The sequence below is a fragment of the Gorilla gorilla genome, chromosome 1 (genome assembly GCF_029281585.2).
Source record: "Gorilla gorilla gorilla isolate KB3781 chromosome 1, NHGRI_mGorGor1-v2.1_pri, whole genome shotgun sequence".
In the NCBI taxonomy this organism is placed as follows: Eukaryota; Metazoa; Chordata; class Mammalia; order Primates; family Hominidae; genus Gorilla; species Gorilla gorilla.
In genome coordinates this window covers 167,094,353-167,105,681 of record NC_073224.2, presented here as the reverse complement: position 1 = coordinate 167,105,681, position 11,329 = coordinate 167,094,353, and positions in this window count along the sequence as shown.

The following is an 11,329-nucleotide window of genomic DNA, read 5'->3' as shown; positions in this document are numbered from 1 at the left end:
CACAGAAGTATTTTTATTATGGTCATATAAGATTATCTGAATTTCATTAGCTGCTGTGTGTTTGTGCCTGAAAGAAATGCCCTTCACTACCATTGCAAACTTGCAAAATTTCCTTCCTTGAGACCAGGCTAAACTGAGACCTCTGATTTAGTAAAATAGTTGAGAAGTGGTATATTTATATATAACCCAAAATGTTGATGATCTACCAGTTTACTTGCTTTATAAATTTATTTGATCTTCTTCTTGGACAACGTCATTTCATGCCAAAATGTGCCTATTCTGGAAGCAGACTAAATAGATGTGAATGCCAACTTTAGTGCTTTCTATTTAGATTACCTTGACAAATTATCTTTAACTGTGAAACAGGAATAATGGTATCTGTCTGTCTAGAATGTTTTGAGAATTAAGTTAGATAATGCTTTTGAAGTCACTAGAATGTAATAAGCATCCATAAATGTAATTTCTGGACTTTAAAAACTAAATTTATAAAATTGGTCTTTCTAAAGCTCATCTAGTTGAATAACATTGCTGACTATGAAAAATAGACAAAACACTCAGATACTAATAGCATTTTTAAAAAAATTTTTGAGTGTGAAAACCAGTTTAACAAGCTAGTTTAAGATTTAGAAAGAGTGCTAGGATGAATTACCATGCCATTTTATGAGCTCATAACTACAACAACAGTAACGCTTATTAGCCATCATTTTGCCATAAAGGGTATCCTATTTGCTTTTGAGTTTTGACTTTTTTCCCTCAAAATTGATAATAGTTTTGAAATCTTAGAATGACAGAACTAGAAACCATTCAGCCCCCAAATCTAAAAGTTATGCTAAACACTTTGTCTTAATTCCATTAGTAAACAACTGTATGTTCCTATCATATCTCCTCTGGACTAGGGAAGCTGTGTTCTGCCTGCTTCTGGTCCATTCTTTCCATGGTACTGGCAGACAGAGAACATTCTATAGCAAAGTGGAAAAGTATAGATACAGCACCAAGAAACATACCTTAGGTACTAAATACTCACTGTGCCTTATTTAACCTCTCCCTGTCTCAATTTCCCTATATCTGCAAGTGAATACTATGGTATTTACCTCATAGAGTTAAGACTTAAATGCAATACTTACAGTAAATGTTTAAATTTTAATTTGGAAAGGATACTAGATTTCCACCCATGATACTTAGATCTGATCAGATAATGGTTTACCCCTCATTAAAACCTTCTAGATCCAATTCCTCGTATGTTAATGCCTAAATTTATTGCATTTTATTCAAACAGTTGTATTGTTAGTCTATATCTTTAAATTAATCATATTTCTTATTTTTTAATTTTCTTTTATTTCTTTGTGCTCCAGTTAGCACTGAGGTATGTACAGTTTGTTTTCTCATCAGAAATCATGGCTACTTAAGGGCAATATCTCAAAAATATGGGTGATATATAAAGGCATGCCCAAATCACAGGAGGCCATTTTCCAAAATGCATTTGCTCCCTGAAGCCTTTAGAGTATCAAGTGATCAAGCAGTTCCTAAACAGCAACAGCTAGGGCAGCTGCTATACTGATTTGTTTCACTTCCATAGATTTGACCAATAAGGAGACAATTAACATTAATGATTTTTGACAATTTATTACTCATGGCATAATAGGCAGCATGAACTTCACAGTCCCATCGGTTTGCTGTGTCCTCCACCTCCCATGGGCCTGACACATACATAGGCAGGCCCAGGTAGATGGGGCACATACAGTGGATCTGCCACTTCTAACGGACTCTGAGATTTTGATATCCCACTCTTACATAAGGGATTCCGGCAAAACCTCCTCTCCTCTTGAGTAAGAAATACTGTCCTACCCTGGAATGTCTCTGAAAGAAGACAGAGATGCCTCTAGCTTTTTTACTTTAAAAAGCCACCAGAGAAACAGCTCAAAATATCTCCAGAAGTCACTATCTTTATGTTTCCAAGGTCATTAAGGCAAACATCTTTGAACAAATTTGTCAATGCCTTCTGCTCAGAAGATGTGCATGAACATGTGACCCTCAGAGAATTAATTCCCAAAGAGGGGGCTATACACACTATTCACTCTGAGAATTATATAAATATTCCAACCTGATGGCTTTGTATATGATGAAAGTAAGATTCAAGAGTCAAAATAATTTAGAGAAAAGCTAAGGTTGAAACATAGATTTCACGCTTGAATCCCAAGTAACAACTCAAAACTTGACTGCATAATATTTTCTTCTAGATCATTATTTCTGTTATCTGATTTGTATCCTTATATACATATATTATGCATTACAACATTGCAATATATATAAACACATGTATATACTAGCTACTGTATATGTTGTGTATATACATTACAATATTCCAAACTACTGTTTTAAAATTATTTCCTGAAAGTGGGCTTTTTTTTTTAATTCAGTGTGGCATCAAGAGACTTGATTTTTGGCTGAGCATGGTGACTCACACCTGTAATCCCAGCACTTTGGGAGGCCGAGGAGGGTGGATCATGAGGTCAGGAGATCGAGACCATCCTGACTAACAAGGTGAAACCCCATCTCTACTAAAAATACAAACAATTAGCCAGGCATGGTGGCGGGCACCTGTAATCCCAGCTACTTGGGAGGCTGAGGCAGAAGAATGGTGTGAATCCATGAGGCGGAGTTTGCAGTGAGCCAAGATCAGGCCACTGCACTCCAGCCTGAGCGACAGAGGGAGACTCCATCAAAAAAAAAAAAAAAAAAAGACTTGATTTTTATCTTTCTCCAAAGTTTTCTGTATTAACCATTTGTCTTTTGCTGTTGCAGACTGAAGATGTTATCAATGAAGAATAGTACTTTCACATAGTCTCATTTAAGATAATAAGTTATGCATTTTAATATCAAAACTCTAAAGTGTGGAATGAAAGCCTACTTACAATTTTTCATCAATACATCTTCAGAAGAGTAGACCATTCTATAGGAATACTATCATGTTGAATTTTGAAACAATTTTTTGATTTTTAATTTATTTTTAATGTAATTTATTTTTTAAAATAAAAATCATTTAACTATATTTATTTAAAATAGTCTTTACAAATATCTAAGTATGTCGTGTGTACAAATAGAACATGATGCTAGCAAAAAAGACACACTCTTATTTGGGAGTTACACCATATGAGGCGCCAATAAATGGGAAAATAGAAGGACCTGGTGAAATGCATGTCCTTTTTTTTTTTTGGCTACAACTTTGTTTTGATCTAATATGGTTACTTGTAGGTCACATGTGTTGATTTTCTACATTTAAAAAATTTTAAAAGATTATTTCTTGCTCTGTCGCCCAGGCTGGAGTGCAGTGGCGCGATCTCGGCTCACTGCAAGCTCCGCCTCCCGGGTTCATGCCATTCTCCTGCCTCAGCCTCCCGAGTAGCTGGGACTACAGGCGCCCGTCACCACACCCGGCTAATTTTTTTGTATTTTTAGTAGAGACGGGGTTTCTCCGTGTAAGCCAGGATGGTCTCCATCTCCTGACCTCGTGATCCACCTGCCTCGGCCTCCCAAAGTGCTGGGATTACAGGCGTGAGCCACCGTGCCCAGCCTAAAAGACTAGTTCATAACAGATAAGAGAGAAAATACAAAATGAGATACCCAAAAACAAGGCGTCAGCTCTTGACAGTAGATGGTAGTCTTTCATGGAATTTACCATACTGCCTTAATTCATAAGAGACAGTAACACAGTAGGTAATTATCCCCCAAATTCCAGGGAAATCAGTCCTGCATTAGAGTAAAGCTACTGATAGAGAATGGATAGTAAGTGTATGAATTATACAGCTCTACCTGTTACAGCTGTTTTTAACTCAATCGTTCACTTAATATTTAGCGATACCACAAGTAATAACTTTTTACATTATTTCAGGCACTAGGATAAGAGCTTTACGTAAATTATCTCGCTTAATTCTTAAAATAAGCCCATGGTTAGCTACTATTTTCTTGATGATAGCATCATTAAATTCCACTAGACTATATGTAAGCACCATCAGAGTAGAAATCATGTTCATTGTGTTCAATTCATATTCAGTGTTACGGTACTCAGCACACAGCAGATGCCAATATTTTTTAATAAATGCATAAACAAATACTTATTTTTAATGGAAAGCTTCTGAGCTGTCACTGACCAAATTACTCATTTACAGTTTCATAATGATAAAATGATGTAATTAGTTCTCTAGCCCCAGTCTGTTTGGCAGCTCCAAAGTTCAGCCTTATAGCTACAGTTCTGAGGAATCAAACTTTGAAAATCAAAGCAAACTTTGCAATGTACTACATTCTCTTTCCCTTCTACATCAGGAAGAGTAAAAATGAGAGTAACCCTTCTTTCAGCTCCTGGGACCTTGGGGATTGCATTCATCTTGCTGAGCTCAGAAGGATGAATTAAATGCAACATGTCCACTTGGTTGAAGATATTATGCTAGGGGGATAAATTTGTGCCTGTAATAAAATTTCATTGTCCTGGAGAATAAAAATCATGTTAGTTTCCAGTGATCATGTAAAAATGATCTAAATATTCTTGTCCCCAACATACCCACTGAAAGGAGAAAGAGAGAGAGAGAGAGAGGAGGAAGAAAGGAAAGGAGGAAGGAAGGAAGGAAGGAAGGAAGGAAGGAAGGAGGAAGGAAGGAAGGAAGGAAGGAAAGAAGGAAGGAAGGAAGGAAGGAAAAAATGTTTTATCCTAGCAATTCTATCCAGAAGTTACCTGCAGCTTAAATGTACATTTTCATTTCACAACTGAATCTTTCTTTCTTTACCGTCTCACTACATTGCCTGTCTGGTTGAATTTATGACCACTGAACTGCATTTTGCTTTATTCTTCTAAAAGTGGTTTAAAAGTGTTCTGGAACTCTCCAAACAATAAAATCTAACAAGAGTAATGTCTTCTAAACAATAACTCATTTTTAAATGGTCAATAAATACAAACAAAGCAGGTCCCCAAAGTTCTCTTTGTAACTTACTAGTGAGAAGAAGGATTAGGAAGAAAAACCCATGTGGACCTGTTGCATAGTGACAGTTATATGGATCCCTTCCAGGCCAGCACTGAACCCCAAGCCAGCTCACTGTAGGTCATTTAGCACAATGTAGTTGGAAAACAACACCTGGAAGCAATGGCTCTTGTCTTTTCAACCAGTTTATCTTCAGAAGTTCTAGTAGTTGGGATTGGAATGGAATGGGAGATTCTTTTAATTTTGAAGCTAATTTGGCTTCGCTGAAACCCAGTTACCAGATCCCATGTGACAGATGGTGAACATATAATTAGTCAACTCAATCAGAACAATTTAAAAGTAAAAGACAATGCCATTAATAATTACAATGAAACAACTTGCTCAAAGAAGGGATCTCTCAGGCAGATTGGGACCTATGTCAAACCTAAAAATGACAAATTTGCAGAGTTCTTATATATCTTTGTATCCTATATGAATAACATGGATCCTATACTCTTAACACTTATTATCACACACAATAACATTTGCATAATCCACACCATATTATGATCATACCAACAGTTTCTGAAACCTTTCCAATAATTCCTGATGAGTATTACAGATATTTTTCGTCTGTCTTTCTGCCTTTCTCTGATTTTTTGTAGTCTTTAAATTTACTCACTATTATAATATTGATTATATTTAATCAATATATTTTATATATGTTGTAAGCCTATGAATATATTGAAGACAATTACTTCAGAAATTAAATTTTATTTTGTAAGAAAATAAAAATGTAATAAATTTAATTTTTAAAATATGAAACTGTATTTCTAAAAACTGAATTCAGATTTTGATACTCATTTTCCGTCATCTGATGATCTTAAAAAGGAAAGTAAGTATTCCTATTCAAACACGCACACAAAAATGTACGTACAAACAAACAAAAGCCTTATGTTATACACCATTATTGTTACCTCCTTGAGCCACAGATTTGTGACTATATTAAAGCTGCATTTTCCTGGAGTTTGAAAACTATAAGTTCACAGCCTGTGAGGTAGAAAAGTGATTAAATAACCTTGAGCCCATCGGTAGTACCTGCCTCCCCAAAAGTTGTATCTTAGTAACTATATTCAGAATGTTCACATAACTTAAATGTACTATTCATGGCCCAAAGAGTTTAAACAGATGATGCACATAAACCAGAATCAACAGGATGATGCAAAACAAATCTTAATTTCCCATTGGATTGTGTTTTAGAGTTATTCTGATAGTGGTTGCAACACCTTTTAACTGGGCTCTTTTCTCCTTTCCTGTCCTCCACTTCTACCCTCGCTGCTTGACTCTGGCTCTGTTTTTGCCACTGCTCCTGGTCAAGTCCAAAGGTCTCATTCCTTACTTGATTCTTGTGGTTAAGCCTTGGGAGACCATTTAATTGCTCCATCTTCTCTCTGCCTGTTCTGAAACTAACATGTGTCAGTGTCTATAAGGCCTCAGGAACAGGTTTATTTCTATCTTTTATGAAACTTACATAAAGTTAAATTATTTACTGCAAATTGTGAGGAGCATAAGAGATGAGATTTTATCCGTAATTATGTTTAAATAAGTACTTACAGTAAGTATTTGAATGGGTAAAAAATCTTATAATTTTGTGGGGTTGAAGCATTTCGCTCTATCTTTACTATAAATAGCTTTTCCTTGATCAAGGATATTAACTAATTTTGTATACAGTGTTCTATTTTCTAACGATACTTGAGTTTTAAATTAGATTATATTTGCTTTTTAGGTCATTTTAATATCAGGCAATATGGCACATATTTGTCTTATCTCATTTAATATTCACAACAATCCTATACAGTAACTACTGATTATCTTTGTTTTACAAAAAAGGGAGCTCTAGGGAAATATAGGACTAATAAGTGAAGGGCAATACCCAGGCAGTCCTTATTTTTCAACCTCCAAAATTCCCTACATATATGAATAATTGCATATTCACCTATACTTATCTACTAACAGAAATATAAGATTCAACTTCTAGTATTATATGTTTAATGGGACCCCTTATACACATACAGGGCAACCATAATTTCTGGCTTACTTCAGGCTTGACTTTATACTTCCGATACCCCAAAATGCCATCTCATTTTATATTGAACAAGTTGGATTCAGTGAAGTCAGTGAATGTAAATTATTACAGTATTAATAAACAAGTCATTTTGGTAATTTGCAGCTGTTTCTTCAAAATGTCTATAAATGCCATTTCCTATACTGGCAACAAGCAAAGCAGTTTTATTTTCATCTTGATGTCAAGGTGCAATGTGAGCTATAATGGTTCTTGTGCATGCTAGCAATTACTTAATATGCTTTAAATTCTATTTAACTTGATATTCCGAAATTCATTCTGACAAAGGTAAGGTCTGGAGTAAGAAAAAAACAAAAATAAAGCAGGATTTTAAGAGTTACAATAAATATAATTTTACAAACAAAATGTTTTAAGTTCATATAATAGTCATGACAAAAGGCTGCATAAAGAAATCATAAAACACTCAAAAAGATTTCAACTCCCTTGTTGTATGTAACTTAAATTGCAGCATTAAAAATCTGTTTAATGTAATTAACAAGAGACAGACCTATGGGGAAGGTAGTGATAATTTCTGACTCTTTTTTCTTCAGAGATTACACATGCATTAGCATTCATTTCAACTTGTCACTAAATGAAAACTTCATTCTCTCTTTGCTTTCCCAATCACAGATGGTATGAGGAAGAGAGAAAGAGAGGAAAATACTAGATTATTCTTTGAATTATAACTTATTAAATTTCAGAAAGAGAAATCCAAAGTAATTGAAATAAAAGAGGATGGGATTGTTTTTAAGGGGAAGACACATCTCATAGAAATTAAAAAAAAATTCTGAGCATTCTGACATTACAAAGGGAACAAATTTCATCACTGGGTACCACTGGGGAGCAGTTTATGAGCCTGTGCACTAATATTGGACTATTAACATCAATCATTTATACCCAATGTGTCTTTTCTTATATGTCACTTCTGACTGACTACCTCTTCATATACTTTCTCATTCAACAGCCAGAGAAAGAACACCGTATTTTTTTGTTTTCTAACCAGATAATATATTGGAAATCCAGTGATGTCTAACTGAACATACAAGATCACATAATACAGCTGGCCATGTCTAAGGGTTGTAAGGAGGGTAAAACATATTAAGTTAAAATAGGAATAATTGACATACCAATTCCTTCTCAAACATGTTTTTGTAGAATTTGTATTAGGACAGTTAATCTATTCTTGATTATATTTCTTATCACAAGTCATGCAATTCACTTCCTTGAATTAGAATGAAAGAAAAGTGCAAAGACTTCTGTGTCTCTGTTTTAAATTATCTAGAGCTCAGTCTTTAAAATTCATTAACAGTTTTCTTAATCCTCCAACAAGCATTGCTCCAGCTTTCTCTTTTAGAAATTCATGAAATGCTGGAGATGTTCATCTCCTTGAATTATCAATGATTCTACAGATCATTATATATGTGTCTTCACCGGATATGGCTTAATGGTTTTTAGGCTCCTTTGGGTTAAGTGGGCCCATTACATTTTTCTATTCTTATTTAGAAATCCTAAATTCTATTCTTTTCTCTCTGTTACCATCACAAAACACTTCAACATCTCAATCCTATTTCCCTGTGTTTTTTTGGTGTTTAACTGATTTCTCTCTAATTCTATGTGACTTGTACTTATTTCAAATGTGTATCCCATAAGCAATGACATTGATGATAACAATATACAGGCTTTGAAATATTATTTTATTCTGACTTAGGGGTATTATCCTGGAAAATAACAAAAACTAATAATTTAGGAATAAAAAATGCATTTTCTTTAAAATATATGCTTTAAGGCGAAAATCACTGAACACAAATTAGAGAAGTTCATCTGTCATTCTGTGATGCCAGAAGAGTGAGGTAATCCAAAAGACTTGAGATGGTAGTTAAAGAAAAAAAAAAGAATAAAACACAGCATTACCCATTGTGCTATCCATTCCAGTAAATTTTATCCAGTTTGTCTAACACAATCCGAGGTAGAGCTCTCAGTCAATCTAAAACAATGGGGCTTTTGCATGTCCATGACTTGTCACTATAAGAATCAACTGGGAAAATGATAGATACATTTAATATGGAGACATCCAGGCCACCATCTCAGAGATCCTGAATCAGTAGGAATCTCTACTTTTTTTTTTTTTTTTTGAGACGGAATCTTGCTCTGTCGCCCAGGCTGGAGTGCAGTGGCGCCATCTCGGCTCACTGCAAGCTCCGCCTCCTGGGTTCACGCCATTCTCCTGCCTCAGCCTCCCAAGTAGCTGGGACCACAGGTGCCCACCACCACGCCCAGCTAATTTTTTGTATTTTTAGTAGAGACGGGGTTTCACCGTGTTAGCCAGGATGGTCTCGATCTCCTGACCTCGTGATCCGCCCGCCTAGGCCTTCCAAAGTGCTGGGATCACAGGCGTGAGCCACTTCGTTGGCCAGGAACTTGTGCTTTTAAACAACGCTCCAGTGTTTTAGAAATTACTGAGCCTGTGCAATTAAGATTGACATTTAGATTAAAAGAGGCCTGGTAACTAATACGGATTCCAAAACTTACTAGTTGTCTGACCATGGGGAAAGTAACATACTTAACCATTTAAAGCCTCAATTTCATCATCTATAAAATTGGTATAATAATATTTATACTCAGTGCATAGGGCTACTGTGGATATTGAGATAATGCATGTAAAATAGTTAATCTCAGGGCGTGCACATATGTTTCCTAAAACATAATAGTAAATCAATGTTAATAGTATAATCTTCCTCATCATCAACAATAACTGGTTCATTAGCTTTGTTTGTTTGGACAAATTACAGAAGCGTTCTGAGTCTTAGTTTTTTTAACCTATAAATGATGACAAAGAATCTACTTCACATAGCCGTGGGTCAAATATATAAAATAGTAAATGACTTAAAGCACCTAACATATTACCCATATAAAGTTGGTGTTCAAAATTGTAATAAGCATTAATTTCAGTTTCACTGGATGAAAATTATTATTCTACTAAAGCCTGAGAGACTGGTAATTCATTAAAATCACTTACTAAAAGAGAGGAGTGTAGCTCTTCTAGGCATTATTTTATAATAACATGGGCACACATAGGTGCTACCAGTTCTCTTCTCATCCCCTACCATTACTGAATGCACAAATCTGTCCAAAATTCATATGGCAAAAACTAATCACCAAGGAATTGGTGTTAGAAGGTGGGGCTTTTTGGAAGGTGATTAGGTCATGAGGGGTCTATTCACATGAATGGGATTAATGACTTTATAGATAAGGTGTAAGGGAGCTTCTTGCTCCTTTTTGTCTTTTCCCCTTCCATCCCTTCTGCCACGCGAGGACACAGTGTTCAGGTGCCATCTTTGAGACAGAAAGTGAGGCAGGATAGGTAGCCAAGGAAGTAACCATGTCCTCAGGATGCAACAACTGTGGCGACTGCACTAACACAATATGCCCCATCATCATTGTCGTCAAGTTCATTCAAGCAAAGCATCTCCAGTAGGAAAATTCCCCTGTAGAGAACATGTGCATTTTGATTTTACCTGTCCTTAGACTGATCCTTTGCTCATTATAATAGTGAAAAACACACTATTTGTGGACATTTAAGGTGGTAATGAGATATCCAAGGTATGAACAAGCATGTACAGCTACTATGCATGTGCACCCAGAGGACCAACCAAAACATGGTTTCTAGTAATACCTGCTCCCACCCCCTTATGAATAATCATGTAAGACTCCCATAAAGGGAGTCTCCTTAGTGCCAGTCTTTGTTGTCTCATCCATAGAGCAATCTGCCCTGAATCCTCTCTCAGGGTATACTCTCTATACTGTCTTCACCTAACTTTCAGAATATTCTTTCTCCTTTGCAATAAATTTATCTAAGCTTTATCTTCTTTGCTGCATGTCTCTTGTTTAAAGTATTTTAAACTGAGAAGACAAGAATCAAGATTTCACAACAGCTGTCAACAAGAGCAGGCCCTCATGAGACTTCACATCTAATGCCACTGTGATTTTGGGCTTCCCAGGCTCCAGAACTATGAGAAAATAAATTTCTATTGTTTATAAATTACAAATTATATCAAATGTATAAATAATTTCTATTAATTACAAATTATTTTGTTACAGCAGCACTAACAAACTAAATAATTACCAAGCAGAGGGAAAAATATCTCTTACTTTCCCATACCTCTTAATTTCCTCTAAAACATTGACTGCTAAATAAGATTGCCAAGTTCACAAATAAAAACCTAAGTCACTTAATAACATTTGAATTTCAGATTAACAA